This window comes from Lolium rigidum, chromosome 4, assembly GCF_022539505.1.
Source record: "Lolium rigidum isolate FL_2022 chromosome 4, APGP_CSIRO_Lrig_0.1, whole genome shotgun sequence".
Taxonomy (NCBI): Eukaryota; Viridiplantae; Streptophyta; class Magnoliopsida; order Poales; family Poaceae; genus Lolium; species Lolium rigidum.
Window position 1 is genome coordinate 46560151 of NC_061511.1, and position 19031 is coordinate 46579181.

Sequence of the window (19031 nt, forward strand, 5' to 3'; positions counted from 1 at the left end):
TGATGCTTACCCGGGAGAAACCCTCGAAACAAGGGGTAGCGATGCGCCTAGATTGATTTGTTGTGAACGTGATCGTCCTCTTTCTCGAATAACCCTAGATACATATTTATAGTCCGTAGACTTTCTAATTTGGGAATAATCCCAACCGTGCACGAGCTAAACACTGATTTAATCCTAACCGACACGTATTCTACTAAAGATTATAGATACACGGGCCACTTGGCCCAAACTTCATGTACAAGGCCGATTCATGTATATCTTCCATGTATATTCTTCAAGCCCATCTTAATCACGGCCCACCTCCTGATCCGGTTAAATTCTGGTGATAACAACAGCACAACTTCATGCATAGAAGGGACGCAACAGAGCTATGTTCCATGGGCGCTTGGTTTACTCTCCTGACCTGTCCGCCTTTCCTTTCTTTGCCTCCTGTGCATCAACCAAGTAATAGGCATCATTGTGTAGAGCCTTGCTCACAATGAAAGGTCCCTCCCATGGGGGTGATAGTTTGTGGTGCCCCTCAGTGCGCTGCACTAGGTGTAGCACCAGGTCTCCTTCCCGGAAAACCCTTGGTTGAACCTTCCGGCTATGATAGCGTCTGAGGTTTTGCTGATATATGGTTGTTCTTGCCAGAGCCAGTTCTCTTGTTTCTTCTAGCAAGTCCACATCATTTTCTCGGGCCTCTTTTACCTCTTCTTCGGTATACTGTTGAACCCTTGGTGAATCATGTATAATATCGGTTGGTATTACGACTTCTGCCCCATAAACCATGAAGAATGGAGTGTATCCGGTAGACCGGTTCAAAGTCGTTCTTATGCTCCACAATACTGATGGTAGCTCATTGAGCCAACATCCTGGTGTCTTTTCAAGCGGTTCAATGAGCCTTGGTTTGATACCGGATAGCACCAAAGCATTGGTTCTCTCCACTTGGCCATTGCCTTGTGGATGTGCAACTGAGCACAAATCCAACCGGATATTGTTATCCTCACAAAACCTTTTGAACTCACCTTGAGCAAAGTTTGTGCCATTGTCAGTAATGATGCTATGCGGGTATCCATACCGCAAGATCACATCTTTTAAGAATTTCACCGTCGTATGCCCATCACACTTTGCGATAGGTTTCACTTCAAGCCACTTGGTGAACTTATCCACCATCACTAGGATGTGGGTAAAGCTGCTTCTTGCGGTTTTGAATGGGCCAACCATGTCAAGGCACCAAATGGCAAACGGCCAAGTCAATGGTATAGTTTTGAGACCGGAAGCTGGGGTATGGTTTTGCTTGGCGTACCGCTGGCACCCATTGCATTTTCGCACCAAATCCTCAGCATTTTCCAACGCCGTGGGCCAGTAGAATCCATGCCGGAATACTTTTGCTACTAGCGCCCTTGATGAAGCGTGGTGCCCACACTCTCCTTGGTGAATCTCCACTAGCATTTCTTTTCCCTCTTCCGGTTCCACACATCTTTGAAGGATACCGGTAACACTTCTCTTGTACACTTCTCCATTGATATTGGTGTAAGCCTTAGACCGCCTCTGGATTCTTCTTGATTCATTTTCGTCAACCGGCAGGGTGCCGTTGATCAGGAATTCCTTAATAGGTTCAACCCAAGTTGGTGCTTCCCGGACCAAGAATACCGGTAAGTCTATCTCCATATGGTCCACCAGCATAGCCTCTTCCGGCTTAGACCCTGCAGTCCCCGAGTTTACCGGAACAGTCCCCGGGTTTCCTTCGTCAATGTCCATTGGCACAATGTGTGACTCCGGTACAAAGATTGATTCCGACTCCGGACTCGGTTTTATCGATGGATCCCTTAAGTGAGCCAAAGCTATTCCGGGAGGAATTTCTTGCCGGGAGGATCCCAACTTAGAGAGAGTATCCGCGGCTTCATTTTCCGCGCGCGGCACATGATGAAATTCACAACCTTCAAAGAAACCGACAATCTTTTGCACGTGGAACCGGTATGAGGCCATGTTGGCATCTTTTGCGTACCAATCTCCGGAACATTGTTGCACCACAAGATCTAAATCACCATAGCAAATGATCCGGTGTGCACCGATTTCTTTTGCGACATTGAGCCCATGGATCAGAGCCTCATACTCAGCCACATTGTTGGATGCTCTGAAGTGCACTTGTAAAACATACCGGAGATGGTCTCCCTTTGGTGAAGTTAGAACCACACCAGCACCTAGACCCTCTTTGAGCTTGGATCCGTCAAAGTGCATCTTCCAGTATTCTATCTTGTGTTCCAGCGGTTTGTATTGCATTTCCGCCCAATCAACCAAGAAATTAGCTAAAGCTTGTGATTTTATAGCGTCTCTTCTTTCGTATTCCGGTACGTATGGGGATATCTGAATCGCCCACTTAGCAATCCTGCCTCTTGCATCTTTGTTGCACATGATGTCTGAAATGGGTGCCTCGCTTACCACCTTCATGGGGTGTTCCTCAAAGTAGTGCTTGAGCTTCGTGGCTGCCATGAACACGCCATAAGTCATTTTCTAGAAGTGAGGGTAGTTTTGTTTTGAGAGGGAGAGCACCTCGCTCAGGTAGTATACCGGTCGCTGCACGGCTTTACCTTCCTCTTCTCTTTCTACTACAACCACAACACTCACAACCCGGTTTGTTGCTGCTATATACAACAACATGGGCACTCTTTCCAAAGGCGAGCCCAGTATGGGCGCAGTGGCTAGCATTGTTTTTAGCTCTTTGAACGCTGCGTCTGCCTGAGGGGTCCAGACGAAGGTATCGGATTTTTTCATCAAGGCATAGAGGGGCAGAGCTTTTTCTCCCAATCTGCTTATGAACCGGCTTAGCGATGCCAAGCTTCCGGTAAATTTTTGCACATCTTTGAGATCGTGCGGTATGGTCATTCTTTCAATGGCCCGGATCTTTACCGGATTGACCTCAATTCCCCGGCTTGACACGAGAAAACCAAGCAACTTGCCGGTCGGGACACCGAAGGTGCATTTTGCCGGGTTGAGTTTCATCCGGAACCTTCTTAGGTTATCAAACGTTTGCCTCGGATCATCGATCAAGGTTTCCTTGACCTTAGTTTTTATCACAACATCGTCCACATAGACTTGCACGTTTTTTCCGATTTGATCATACAAACATTTTTGCATACAGCGCTGGTACGTTGCACCAGCGTTGCGCAAACCGAAAGGCATAGTGACATAGCAATAAGCCCCATGCGGGGTGATAAACGCAGTTTTTATTTGATCTTCCTTTTTCAAGGGGATTTGGTGGAAACCGGAATAAGCATCCAGAAAAGACAACAGTTCACAACCAGCAGTGGAATCGATCACTTGATCGATCCGGGGTAAGGGGAAAGGATCTTTTGGGCAAGCCTTGTTCAGGTTGGTGTAGTCGATGCACATGCGCCACACCTTTGGGGCTTTTGCTTCAAGGTTCTCTTCTTTTTTCTTCTCTACCAGCACCGGATTGGCTAGCCACTCAATATGCAGTACTTCCACGATGAAACCGGAAACCAGTAGCTTTGTTACCTCTTCCCCAATGATTTTTCTTCTGTCTTCAACGAACCGGCGTAAAGGCTGCAGGACCGGCTTTGCATCCTTCCGGACATTCAGTGAGTGCTCAGCCAGCTCCCTCGGAACACCTACCAAGTCATCAGTAGACCAGGCAAAGATATTCCGATTCTCACGGAGGAAGCCGGTGAGCGCGCTTTCCTATGCCTCACTAATTTTGGCACCGATACGAATGGTACGCTCAGGGTAAGCCGGGTCCAGCACGATGTCTTTTGTTTCGTTAGTTGGCTTGAATGCCGGTGTGCCCAGGCTTCCACTCATTGCTGCTAAGCTCAACTGCGAGGACTGAGCCAGCGCAACCGCAGTTTGCATTCTTTTCTTTTCCTCTGCGATTACCAGCGATTCGGCCAAATTTGATCATGCGGAAGCGGTTTCCAGCGAGACCTTGTAGTTTCCCACCACTGTTAAGGGTCCACGAGGTGCCGGCATCTTCATCTTAAGATACGCCGTGTGAGTTGATGCCATGAAGGCCGCCAGTGCTGGTCTTCCCAACAGTGCATGGTAAGGGCTCTCCAGGTCCACCACCTCGAACAGGAGATTTTCCACCCGGCAATTGTCAAGTCCTCCGAATGACACATCCACCCGGACTTTTCCCATGGGCGAAGAGGACAAACCCGGAACGATTCCGTGGGAAGTTGTTGTTATCACCAGAATTTGACCGAGTCAGAGGTGGGCCGCGATCAAGATGGGCTTAAAGATTATACATGGAAGAATATACATGAATCGGCCTTATGTGCAACGTTTGGGCTAGTATGCCCGTGTATCTGTAATATAGTAGATCGCATCTTAGATTAAAAGATAGAGTTTTACCCGTGCACGGTTAGGTGCACGCCTAAATTAGAAAGTCCCCTGGACTATAAATATGTATCTAGGGTTTATGGAATAAACAACAACCAACATTCACCACAAATCAATCTCGGCGCATTGCCAACTCCTTCGTCTCGAGGGTTTCTTCCGGTAAGCATCATGCTGCCTAGATCGCATCTTGCGATCTAGGCAGCATAAGCTTATTTCGTTGTTCATGCGTTGCTAGTACTGAAGCCTTTTTGATGGCGAGCAACGTAGTTATCTTAGATGTATTAGGGTTAGCATTGTTCTTCGTATCATATGCTGTCATAGTGCAACCCTTATACATCTAGCCGCCCTTACACCTATCTTAGGTGTAGGGGCGGCACCCCGCTTGATCATTATTTAGTAGATCCGATCCGTTACGGTTGCTCCTTGTTCTTCAAGGATTAGTTTAATATCTGCAATAGTTAGGCCTTACAAAGGGTTGGAGGATCCGGCGACGCGTAGGGTGTCGTTTGCTAGCCCTAGAACGGGATGTTCCGAGGATCAACCTCGTGTTGGTTTTTAGGCCTTGTCTAGGACCGGCTTACGATCACCGTACGTGACCGCGAGGCCCAATCGTGAGTAGGATGATCCGATTATGCGGTGAAAACCCTAAATCGTCGTAGATCGCTTTAGCTTTATCTTGATCAAGCGGGACCACCATATATTCGTACACCTCGTATGAATCATGGGTGGATCGGCTCTTTGAGCCGATTCACGGGATAACCCGAGAGCCGATCGAGGCTCGTATTTAATGTTTACGTGTATGCCATGCGGGAAACTAAGCGAGGCATCTCCATCACCTTCCCGACCAGGTATAGGTCGGGTGGCACGCCCTTGCACCGGCATCGGACGTGCGTACCGGAGGCTTTGCGGGCCGTCGCTCGGAGGGACCGGGGCCAGCCGCAGCCCTAAGTTGTTCCCGGCTCTCTTGTGTTGCCCGTCGTTGCTCGCCGGTGGGTTTTGACCGCAACACATTCACGGCACGCCGGTGGGACAATCTTCTACATCAACCACATCGCCATCTACATCTGAGATGGCGGACGGCACTCCAGTCACGTATGAGGATCTGACCGACGAGCTCAAGAAGAAGTATGACGGGGTCAAAACGATCCTCGAAGCCGACCTCATCGGCTCTTTTCGCGGAACCCGCTCACACGGTGTCCACTGGACGGCTTGGGCCTCTCCCATCCGAGAACAAGCAAGCTGACTCCTTTCGGGAAGGAGACTTCGAGGGGATAAAAGATAACTGTGAAAGAGAAGAGGACAGATGCCACCGGCCAAGGTGGTGCCCGGATGGACTCAGCCGTTCCCTAAGACGTAGGGTTCAGCGACGGCGTGGCTTAGAGGAAGCTGGAAGTAATACCTGCACGCGCTAGGGAAGACGCGGCCTGATCTGGCCGCAAAAGCTCGACGAACCCTGGATGAAGAGGGTCGACCACCAAGGGGAGTATGGCGCCCCAAACGAAGGAAAGCCGGTGATGAGACATCGGCTGACTCAACGAGATGTAAGCCTCTTTTGAGCAATACAATCAAAATAGGGGCCAATTCCAGCAATCGCCCCGTATTATCCTTGCCATACGCTTCGCCTGCGTTCAGCGTCGATCTAACAGGTGACGGAAGGCTGGGGTATGGGTTCACATCGGCTTGCAAGTTCAGGGAAATCGGTATTATTCCTGACTGCAGAGCCGATGTTCAGGTATGATCCTACCGATAACCGCAGAGCCGATATCTGCAGTAACCTGACAGATTCGGCTCGGGGGGGCACATGATCAGGTAGACAGACGCATGGGCAATAAAATATTAGGAGCCGATGGAAAATCGGCCAGTAAAAAAAATGTAGCAAGTACAGCCGAAGCAGATTCATCGACTTCTCAAGTTCAGCGAAACATTTGTCTCTGGAGGCCCTACTGAAGAAACGCGCCGAGGGCGTGAAGGGCGTCAACACGGATGCGATCTACCTCAGCAATCTCAGCCTCGTCGTCCTCGTCTTTACCCGTCACCAGCTGACTGCTCAGGGTACGAATTTCATCCAGATCGGTCTTCAGATCGGCTGTGAGGCCTTTTGCTTCATCTTGAGAACGGGCAATAAGGGCTTCCTTGTCTTGGATAAGCTGCTTGGTCACCCTGACCCTCTCTTCAAGGCTCTCCAGCTCCTTGCGCAGGGTCTCGAGTTCGGCGCGATTGGCAGAAGTGTCCGTCTTGGCGTCCAGAGCAGCCTTCTTCTCGTTGAGCCGTTGACACTTTTCTGCAATATCGGCTCTCAATGGAAGCTGGGTGTGGCGAAGAGTAATCCTTTGTCGAGCCGATTGCACCCTTGACTTGAAGACCGACAGAAGTAACGACTGGCCGAGCTTCACTTGCAGTGTCATAGGGAGATGGGGCTGGATATCTTCGAGGATGCCTTTGACTTCCTCGGAATTTTCAATCAGGGTCTCAATTGAGGAAGAGAGCAAATCCTTGAGACGCTGGAGTGGACCATGGACCGTGCTAGGACTCGGCTCTCCACTTGCCTTGGAAGTAGTTGGTTCGATGGATTCTGGATCGAACGTCAGCAAGCTCGAGAGATCACAACCCTGCAAACAAAGCGAGTTTAGCATACAACGAGGAAAGTGATAGAGCCAAGGAGAGGGGGTATACCTCTCCCAAGGTAGGAGGAACAGCCGATGTAGTGACGATCGGCTTTTCTGTGGACTTGGCTAGGTCAGCCACTTGGTCAGCCGCGATCGTCGAGGTGGCTAGGTCTAGGGTGGCGGATGGCATCAGTACCTCCTCGACGTCTCCGCTAGAAGTTCCTTCGGTCTGCAGGAGGAAGTGGTCAGCCGATCCAAATGACAATGGGTTAGCATGAAGTGTGACCGGGGAGATAATTACATTTGAGACCTCCTGGCTTGATGGAGAAGCTCGTGGGTTTTTACGAGCCCTTTTGACGCATCGACGCTTCGTGCGTGACCCCGATCTGGTCGGGGCTTGGGGAGCAGGAGGCTCGGGGATCGACCTTTTCTTAGAAGCCGGCGCTGGTGAAGCCGTCTGGCTCTGGGTGGTGGACCTCTCGGAATTGCCCGAGCTCGAGTCCCCCTGGCTGGATTCTACGGCCCTGCTGGAGGTTTCTTCGGTGGAAGTCTGTAGAAAAGAATACGAGCATGTTGTAAAAGACTGGGAAAGGCGGATAAATGTGGACAGGGCACGAGCCAACTTACATGCAAGCTTTCTTGGGCAGGAGCTTCACGCTTCAGGGTCTTCCTGGCAGCCACCTTCCTCACTGCCGTCCTCGCCTGAGTCGAGGCTCGGGGGGCAACTGGCCCCGAAGACGCTTTACTCTTGGGAGCCGATTTCGGTGAAATCGGCTAACTCGCATTATGACTTTCTTCGGGGGTGGCGAGCTCGCGAGAAGAGAACCACGCGGTGCCGGAGGGAGGAATACGAAGGGGGAACCATCGGCTTGCGTGGGAGCCGGGCCATCTTGTTGCTGCCAGGAGATGGAGTCAGGTCACAGACAATCACCATAATGCTGTTACAAGAAATGTTTAAGTAATGGTACCTGGTCTGCAGGGATGTCATACTCGGCATCAAGTTGTCTCAGCAGCGGTCCTAGAGCCCTTCTGAAGACATGGGTCTTCCACATGGACCACCAAGTCTCGAAACCATCGGTAGTGGAGGAGAAACGGAGGTCGTGGGGAATTGGAATGGCCAAAGCATCAAAGAAGGTATAACACCTTTGGCCAGTGAGGATGTCAGGCAGTTCAGCTCTACTTGTCGTCGGGTGGTGTAAGAAGAAGTGTGGAGGCACCTGCCCGAGACCAAGCTGTCGGGCTACCACTACCGGTTGATAACACTCATAACCGGGCTTGATGATCCGGTTCGAGGTACTCATGCCAACAGGGAGGAAGCAGGGATGAATCATGATAGAATACAGATGCTGGGTGCTGGCGTCATCGGCAAAGTCATCCAATCGGAAGGAGACTGGGTTTTCAAAGTTCGCCGATTCAGTATAAGGAAAGAACAGGGGGTTGTCCAAACCTTGGAAGAAAATCTTGAACCACCCTGCTGCTTCCTTAGGGATCAGCCTGCTGCCTGGGAGACCATACAAAGCTTGGCCATAGCTGGTGCATCGGATATCCTTTCCATTAACATCTGGAAAGGTGCAGGTGGTCAACGGTGGGAAGTCTGGGGTCTGGTTCTGAAAGTATAGCTGGGCCCACAACTGAATAAACCACCAGGGGCCACCAGTTTTAACTGTCTTTTGAGAGAACAGTTTGACAGACATCAGTTGAAGGGATCGATAGACCTCTCCAAGAAACAGTTTGCCTAGGCCAAGTTGGGTGCCTTTAGCAAGTTCATAGGCCAGGGAAAGGTAATTCTTGGTAGGGGCGAGTGATGGGCCACAGAATATGAAGTGCTCCAACCAGAAGATCAGGAAGGCTGTGTGTTCTCTCTCTGTCACGGGGCCTTTGTTTTTCATATAGCGATTGAGATAGGCACCCCAGCTGGTACACTCTTTTTTAGAGGAAAGAGTGAAAGGGACTTTCGGCAGTTTGAATGCAGAAGGGCTGGGAGATGCAATGTCTAGGCCTGTGATCATGGCCACATCCAGCAGGGTCGGTGTCATAGGGCCATGGCCAAACATGAAGCAATTCAGTGCATCAGACCAGAAGTAGCCGATGGTTTTCAGAATATTTTCATTCTTCTCAAGGGGAGACAATGATAATGACAAGGCATCGGCTATCCTTATGGTTTCCCAAGTGGCATAATGGGTTTTGGATACTCTATTGTACCATGCCACCCAACCCTCAGGAGGATTAGGCCAGGCTCGCAGGCAGTCGGCCCAGGAAGTCAGATCTAAGTTCTGATTCACGAAGGGGATTCTGTTAGCTTCGCACGAAATTAAGAGGGCGGGACTCTCAGAAGAACGAGGACCGAGGCACATCGAATTTGCGAGAGAAGGATGTGGCAGAAGGATGTCTGAAACCTAAATTAATAGCGGAACAAAACATTAATTCAAGTGTTTGCTATTAATCCTATGTCGATTCGAATGGCGAGAGGAGGTTAAGGATTACCTTCAGACCAGAGGCCATGGCGTTGGTGTTAGATGATTCCGCCATTGGATGCGCTGTAGAAGTTGGGGGCGGCGCGGTCGAGATCTGGGATGCAGGTGGTCGTGAGTTGGAACTGCTCAGGCGGCGATTTGGGGATCTGAGTTTGCTTTCTCAGACGGAGGTCGCAGGTTACCGTTTGGAGGGGCGGCTAGGTCGACCTTACTCGTGTTTTTATGATAGAGACCGGTGCGATGCCATCGGCTCTTTTGGGAGATTGTTTGACTTTGACTATCGGCAAAAAAGTTGACTGGGAATACTTCTTCATTAATAAAGGAGGGTTTTTACAATGAAGAGCCGATTGCTCAAGGAAAGAGGAACAAAAGAAGAGCCGATTGCTCGCGTACTACTGATCCTATGTCGCTAATCCTCGCTGCCCTCGTCGTCGGCGTCGTAGCTACCGCCGGCGCTACTTCCGGAGAACTCCTCGTCACTGCTGCCCCAGCCTTCGACCGGAGCTTCTTCCTCTTCGTCATCATCGTCATCTTCACTAACAGCCCAAGCACGGAGGCGCTTCGCCGGCGGGTACCCAGCGGAGGAGGAGGAATCGTCTTCCTCCTCTTCTTCCTCTACCTCCTCGTTTTCCTCTTCCTCCTCCTTATCGGAGGAAGTGGGGTTCCTCCATGAGGGAAGGTCGTCCTCGCTTTCGCTCTCCAGTTCCCCTTCAATGAGGAAGCGGAGGTCGCCCTCCCCATCAGTCAGGGGCATGTCGCCATCTGACATAAAGTCAAAGTCCCACTTGGGCTCCGACATCGGCTCGCTCGGGGAAGAAGATTGGAAAGAGAGGCCGGAGGAGACGGAGGAAGAAGAAGACATTGCTACAGGGAAAGAGGGCTTTTCAGTGCCGATAGCTAGAACGAAGGAGGGGGATAAAGAAGCTAATCAGTCGGCACGGTTAAATAATGAGGAGCCTAGTGGAGATTTAATGCCATTGCAGTTTCCGAGGAAGTGATGCTAAAGCTATCAGATTTTGCAGAGAAGTTGAGAAGACAAGGTGTCATGATGAAGGATACTGCAACGGTTCTGCTCTGCCACGACATGACCCGACGAAGGAAAAGCAGAGTGATTTTGGAATTATCAATTCCAAAACCAGGGGGGCATGTGTTATCACCAGAATTTGACCGAGTCAGAGGTGGGCCGCGATCAAGATGGGCTTAAAGATTATACATGGAAGAATATACATGAATAGGCCTTATGTGCAACGTTTGGGCTAGTATGCCCGTGTATCTGTAATATAGTAGATCGCATCTTAGATTAAAAGATAGAGTTTTACCCGTGCACGGTTAGGTGCACGCCTAAATTAGAAAGTCCCCTGGACTATAAATATGTATCTAGGGTTTATGGAATAAACAACAACCAACGTTCACCACAAATCAATCTCGGCGCATCGCCAACTCCTTCGTCTCGAGGGTTTCTTCCGGTAAGCATCATGCTGCCTAGATCGCATCCTGCGATCTAGGCGACATGCTTTATTTCGTTGTTCATGCGTTGCTCGTACTGAAGCCTTTTTGATGGCGAGCAACGTAGTTATCTTAGATGTATTAGGGTTAGCATTGTTCTTCGTATCATATGCTGTCGTAGTGCAACCCTTATACATCTAGCCGCTCTTACACCTATCTTAGGTGTAGGGGCGGCACCCCGCTTGATCATTATTTAGTAGATCCGATCCGTTACGGTTGCTCCTTGTTCTTCAAGGATTAGTTTAATATCTGCAATAGTTAGGCCTTACAAAGGGTTGGAGGATCCAGCGACGCGTAGGGTGTCGTTTGCTAGCCCTAGACAGGATGTTCCGAGGATCAACCTCGTGTTGGTTTTTAGGCCTTGTCTAGGACCGGCTTACAATCACCGTACGTGACCGCGAGGCCCAATCGTGAGTAGGATGATCCGATTATGCGGTGAAAACCCTAAATCGTCGTAGATCGCTTTAGCTTTATCTTGATCAAGCAGGACCACCATATATTCGTACACCTCGTACGAATCATGGGTGGATCGGCTCTTTGAGCCGATTCACAGGATAACCTGAGAGCCGATCGAGGCTCGTATTTAATGTTTACGTGTATGCCATGCAGGAAACTAAGCGAGGCATCTCCATCACCTTCCTGACCAGGTATAGGTCAGGTGGCACGCCCTTGCACCAGCATCGGACGTGCGTACCAGAGGCTTTGCGGGCCGTCGCTCGGAGGGACCAGGGCCAGCCGCAGCCCTAAGTTGTTCCCGGCTCTACTGTGTTGCCCGTCGTTGCTCGCCGGTGGGTTTTTGACCGCAACAGTTGTGTGAGTTGGTTGTAACATGTTCTCTGTTAACCCCAGCGTACGCATTGTATGCCGGTACATTATGTTTATGCTGCTCCCATTATCTATCAGCACCTTGCTGAACTTGACTCGAGCTGTTGGCCCATGCATGATAGGGTCTACAACAAGAGCATAGCTACCCGGATTTGGCATTAACTTGGGGTGATCCCTGAACGACTAGCTGATTTCTTGATCAGACCACAACATGTATTTTGGTACTGCCGGCATCACCGCGTTCACCTCCATGGAACGGAGATGCACGCTTTGTCTGTCTGTTGGCTCAGTAACGAACACAACACAGCACATGTCTGGATCCTGATAAATATTCCGGCCTAAAGGTGCCGGTGGAGGTGGTTGGCCATTGCCATCTCCCACCTGATGAACTTGTTGCGGTGGAGGCTGGTTCGATTGAGGCTGTACCAGTATAGCATTTGGTCCGGTAAGCGGGGGTGGTGGTGGTAGTCTCCCGGCATCTTTTGTCGTGCCTTGACCCATCAATCTTTTGGTCCAGGTGCAATCTTTTGTCAAATGGTTTGCCGGCCTTCCGGGGTTTGGTGTGTGCCACCGGCATGGCTGGTCCATAGCGGATTCCATGGTGTATCTTTCATCATTCAACCCATTGTTTTTTAGGATCCGCCCATGGCTGCGATCCGGTTTTCTGCCTCTGGCTTCCGCTGGCGCCGGAATTATCCTGCACCGCGGCTACTTGCTGCGGACCATACCTTCGATCCGGAAACTCTTCCCTTCGTTTGTTCTGCTGGTTATCCTGGTACTGTTCTTGGCGTTGCTGGGGCTGGTTTGTTTGTTCCGGCTCAGCTTGTACTGCCGGTTGCATTGGGTCTCCCAATGCGTAGCTATCTACCACACGTATCATTTCTGCCAAAGTTGTTGGCATGTTTCTCTGTAGCTTTTGCCACAGAGGTGAACCTCTTCTGCACCCGTTGCAAAACCAGGCAATAGCTTGTGCCTCGATCACCCCCTCACAGGAGTTTCTTGTGGAGTTCCACCGGGTTAGGTAATCCCGGTCTGTTTCATTGGAGCGATGTACGCACAAAGCGAGCTGTTGTGGCCTGTTTGGCCTTCGGTAGGTACTGCTGAAGTTGTTCACGAAAGCTTCCTCAAAGTCCAACCAGCCATTTATGCTTCCTGCCGGCAAATTGTTTAGCCAGATGCGCGCTGGTCCTACCAGGAAAGATGGTACAATTCTTACGGCCCAACGCCGGTTTCCTCCACCAGTGACGGTTCCTCCGCCACCGGCAACATAAACTGCGGTCACGTAGTCCGCAAGCCAGTCTTCCGGCTTAGTGGTGCCATCATAAGTTTTTGTGTCACGGGGCAACGTGAAGTTACGAACCGGTGGTTCCTCTTTCATGATCCTTGGGCCAAAACACTTGGGGCCTGGAGGACCTTCTGCCTCTACCATTTCAGACAAGTACATCCTATCCAGCATGTGCCTCGTATCCCGGTCTGGTAGGCATCTTTCGCCTAGCCGGTCTCCCAGGGGATTCCGGTAGGCTGCAATTCTTTCAGCTCCTGAATCAGCTTCCTCGTATCTTTCCGGTATCGCGGCTCTTGCCTGCCGGTACCTTGGCGGAGGCATTTCCTCTTCCACGTACGCTGCTCTTGTAGCTCGAAAATTTTGCCCACTTTCTTCTCTTCCGGCGTAATCTTTTCCGGCATAACCGTTTCCGGCATAGCCGCCTGTTGCCCCTTGGTTTTTTCTACCGGCCTCATGTCGCTCGGCTTGTTGTTTTCCGGCAAGTACCGGATCGTACACAGTCGTCTGCTGTGCATTCATTTTTTCTTTTCTTTTGTCCGGATGGGGGGACGATGCCTGCCCATGGGACTTGCTTCCGGCATTCTTTGTGGAACGCACAGATTTTGATGCCGCAACCTTGTTTACTTTTGCGAGCTGCTCAGCGTTTTGCTGCTCAATCATGTCAAGCAACTCTCTAACACGATGTTGCTGTTTTGCCAAAGCATCTCCGGTAAGTGATTCACACAGCTCTACTGCAGCTCTAGCAGCTTTGATGGTTTTATCCGGACTGATGTATTTAGGTTTCTCTACGATGCTCACAGATGCAGAGGCACTTTTTCCGGTAAGAATTTCCTTACGCAAATCCTGATCTAGATTGCGAGCTCTAAGTCTGTTTTCCGGTAGCCTAGCCGGATGAGCGCTGACAGAAGCAAAGCCATGGGCAGCGATATACTCACGTAGGGTTAGGTTCAGCTCGCGCTGCGCCCGGATGATGTCCTCGCCCTTGGAGAGCAATTTTTGGCGCTGCAGCTCCAGCTCCGCCTGAGCCGTCGCCGGATCGATGTTCTGTGCGATGGGCGTCGCCAGCACGCTCATGGCCGCCTGGAGAGGAGTTTCCGGTGGTGACGAGGGATCACCTCGCCAATGCCTACGTATTGTAGACTAGGGTTTCGGGAGAGAGCGACGATGGAGATTCCGGGAGCGAGATTAGGCACACGACGTACCCAGCTTCGGGTCCCCTCGGTGGAGGATCCCTACGTGCTGCTAGCAATCCAAGTATAATATCATATGTATGTTTACGGGGTGTCGCCATAGGCGGATCTATGTTGTCTCTATTCTGTCTATCCGTTGTCCTCCCTATTTCGGTGCCCCGGCTAGCTTTATATATGCAACCAGCCTAGGGTTTTACAAGAGTCCTAGTCGACTACTTCTTCGGGTTGCCTTGTTGGGCCTTCTCCATATTTGGTCTTCTCCATATTGGGCCGAGCCGGGTATACTAATAATGGGTACCCGAAGGGTATGCCCATGTCAGTAGCCCCCGAGTTTATAGGGAAGTCGAAGACTTGCGTAGAAACTCCAAGCATAACCATCTCCTATGTCGAAGAAAATACAAGGCGAGGTCCATATCGTAGATCATGTGTAGCGTAGATGATGTCGATGATTCTTGAAATTATCGGGTGCGCGGCAGCGCTCCCGATGGGAGTAGCCCCCGAGTCTATGGGCAAGTGTTTGCACTTGGGCATAGACTCAAGTTGTACTACTCGATGAAGAAATTAACTATATTTCCGGAGAACTTGATGAAATCCATGTGCTCCCGATGGGAGTAGGCTCCACTCGAGTCGTAGAATCGAGTTGAGTCTACAAACCTTGATTGTCATAGATGCTGTCGAAGTTATTTTTCTATCGGGTGCGCGACCAGCGCTCCCGATGGGAGTAGCCCCGAGGCTACAGCCAAGTGTTTGCACTTGGGTGTAGGCTCAACTTGCTTTTAATCGACACCACAATTTTTCCTCTTTCTTGTATCTTATCGGGAGGGTGAACAATACTCTCGATAAGAGTAGCCCCCGAGCCTATGCACAGGTGCTTGCACCTAGGCACGGGCTCGAGTTGTACTACTCGATAAAGAACTTGGCGCAGCCCCTCTTTTATCGACTCCAGGCCGTTGCTATTTTTACTTGACATCCATATCTATATTGTACAGGGATAATGGTAATTGGGGCTAGTTCATCTGACGGATCAGGTACTAGTTAACTGCTCTAGTGGCAATCCGCAAAAACCTACTTCAAGATCACGTCCCTGGACATGATCTCGGGATACTGGTGTAAACTTCGACAGGTGCCGCTTAAGGTCTTACCATTCTGTCGAGTCCCAGTCATATTTATCGGGTACCTAGCGCGTCCGTTAGGATTTTTCTTCGTATCTGTTGATACGGAAAAAAGTAGCAGAGCGCAGCCTTTGGCGATGCCACGCCACACAGAACGGATCTGGGGTCTTACCTTCGCAAAGTTTTGCGGCATTCAGAAATTGTTCGCAACTTTGGCGTTCTGAGAATATATTGTCGAGTGCCTTGTTCGGCTAATGCAATGACCCATTTTGCGGGTTCTTCTATTTTTCTCTCGGGCTTGATGAGACAGCCGAATATATTGGTTATTCTATATTGTCGGGTACATCACCGATGCTCTTGCTCGGAACAATATGACGAGTCGAAGATTTGTCCACCTTTTTTTTTCTCTTTTTTTCCTCCTTGATGAAAATTTTGTCGAGTTCTTTCTTGAAGAAAATTTCTTCGGGTCCTCCTTGAGCACAATTCTTCGGGACCTCCTTGAGGATAATTCTTCGGGACCTCCTTGAGAGTAATTCTTCGAGTTCTCCTTGAATAAAATTTCGTCGGGTTCTCTTTTGAAGAAACTTTCATCGGGTTCTCGCACGATTTTATCGGGTTCCTCCCTGAAGAAGATTTCGTCGGGTGCTATTTTGATTTCACCGGGTTCCTCCCTGAAGAAGATTTTGTCGGGTGCGCGGTCAGCGCTCCCGATGGAAGTAGCCCCCGAGGCTATGGTCGGGTGCGCGCATCCGGACATAGGCTCAAGAACTTGTATAATTTGCTTTCTCTTATTGGGCACGACGGAGTCGATGCGATGAAGTCTTCGAGTGCCAAGAAGAAGTCGAGGTGAAGTAAAACCCACCAAATAACGAAAATAAATGCCGCCATATTGTTGATGAAGAAATAGCCGAGCCCCCGAGCGCTGCTGGGGTGATATGATGATTATTGCTTAGATGATGTATCGCAGTTGCGACCCGAGGCGAAATCATGATCGAGCCCCCGAGTGTTTGCTATCATATCGAAAGAAATTGATGGAGTCGCGGCATCATATAGGGTAAAGCCATTTATGATGAAGCCATTGTTCATAATATAATATGAGCCCATGAAGATGAATCGAAGATATTTGAGATGAATCCATATTGAAGATTATGCCATTAAATATAGATCATATATTGAAGATGAATCCGCCGATATCATAGAGGATGAATCCATTGACCCGAAGAATATGTAATAATTATAGAAGATGAATCCGCTGATATCATAAAGGATGAATCCATTGATCCGAAGAATCCGGTAATACCCATAGAAGATGAATTCGTTAATATCATAGAGGATGAATCCATTGAACCGAAGAATCCAGTAATAACCATAGAAAGTGAATCCGCTGATATCATAAAGGATGAATCCATTGAACCGAAGAATATAGTTCCAGTAATAATCATAGAAGATGAATCCATTGACCCAGAAATGCATCGGGTAATATTGTATAAGTGAACCAATAATAACCCAAAGAAAACCAATCCAGTAATCCGAAGAAAATAAATCCATTGAGCCGAAGAAGATAAAGCCACTAAGTCGGAGAACTTCATTCCACTGAGCCGAAGAAAATAATTTCACTGAGCCAGAGAAGATATATCCATTGAGCCGGAGAAGATATTTCCACTAAGCCGAAGAAAAGAAATTCACCAAGTAACCGAATATATTTGTGATAATGAAATAATGGTGCAGTCCCCAATTTTTGGATGAATCTGCTGTAATAATGTAATGGCGTAGCCCCCGAGTATTCGAGTGTGGCGAAAGTTAATAATAATTGACTCTCGGAAAAGGAACACTTAGCTTTTTTTTATCAGCTACGGTGGAGCCCACGTGGAAGCAAATCATGTGGCGGATACTGTCGATGTAGTCGCGCGGCGTCTTTCAGTACGACCGGTGTACAACGGCAGGTGCGGTTGGCCGAGTAGAGTAGTCGATGCTTTGTTCCGATATGCAATTATATTGTAGCGCGCAAAAAAAAACTGTGCACAAATAATAGTACGAGCCAAAAATATTTGGTGAAATAAATTTTGCAAGTAAAAAATTAATTGGAAGTATAGCACCTGGTATTTTTGCGTCGGACGTTCGTCGGCAAGCTGGATTCTTCTCCTTTTTTTTTTACTTGAGCATGCAGATTGATTGAATTTCCTCTTTGATTGATCGGATCCAGTACGGTCCATACGAGTATTGATTCCACTTCCTTTTTCTTCTCGTCTCTTCAGCAACCTTTCTTTCCATCTTTTTTCTTGGAAGTTGATTTTTTACTTCTGATCTCTCGAACGGTATTGAATAGCAGCGATCTTTGGAATAATTAGCTGCCACCGACGCGAACGAGGCTGCCCAGCTGTGTGATGTGAACCAGAGGCTGCCTATCCGAACTGGAGCAGAGATAAAATACGTAGTCAATCTCTTCCAGTGTTGATCTAGACGAGAATCCTTTTTTCTCTTTCTTTTTCTTTCCCCTGGACCTTGATTCTTCCTTGACATAGTGATGCTGCCTTGTATTCCGTGTCTCCTCATGGCGTTGTTACCGATGAAATTGTGCTCTGCGTCAGCCTGATCGCACAATGCGCTGGTCCCGTGCGTCGAACGGCCGAATTAATTATGGCAGATTCTTTGGACGGATCAAGCCAAGAGGGCAGCGGAATTTTTTGGACCCGCCGCCGCCGGTAAGTAACCAGATGGCAACGCGAAGAAATCCGGCCGCCCAGCCGATGAAATTGATGGCGAACTCGACGATTTTATGCCCAGGTGTATCCGAACATTGTTGATGATGAACTTGGCGGATCCCGCCCGGATGACAAAATCCATCGACGCGATTCCCACAGACGGCGCCAATTGACGAGGGATCACCTCGCCAATGCCTACGTATTGTAGACTAGGGTTTCGGGAGAGAGCGACGATGGAGATTCCGGGAGCGAGATTAGGCACACGACGTACCCAGCTTCGGGTCCCCTCGGTGGAGGATCCCTACGTGCTGCTAGCAATCCAGTATAATATCATATGTATGTTTACAGGGTGTCGCCATAGGCGGATCTATGTTGTCTCTATTCTGTCTATCTATTGTCCTCCCTATTTCGGGTGCCCTGGCTAGCTTTATATATGCAACCAGCCTAGGGTTTTACAAGAGTCCTAGTCGACTACTTCTTCGGGTTGCCTTGTTGGACCTTCTCCATATTTGGTCTTCTCCATATTGGGCCGAGCCAGGTATACTAATAATGGGTACCCGAAGGGTATGCCCATGTCAGGTGGCACCGCAGATGCACCCGCAACCACTTGGTCATGCTCAGTTGGTGGACAAACTACTAGGAAACCCTAATGGCATCTTTGACTGGACAAACTACTTTACAAAGCTACTTTAGCTACCGGCGGCGCCGGTATCTCTTTAATCAGGGGTGCTGACATCCTCCGGTGCCTTTTGCATCATCCTTCGCCTTTGGCGTCACGGCTTCGATTAAATCTGACTCGCTTTGCTCATCTTTGTCTTCTAGCTCTGGAGAGCATCTTTGACCAGTCTTGCCGACGTGCTATGCTGGCGTGGGAGTTGGATTGCAACGGTGCCAGAAAGTAGCTTCCTTGTGACGGTAAAGCACTCGTCCGTTGGAAACCCCAAGAGGAAGGTATGATGAGTACAACAGCAAGTTTTCCCTCAGTAAGAA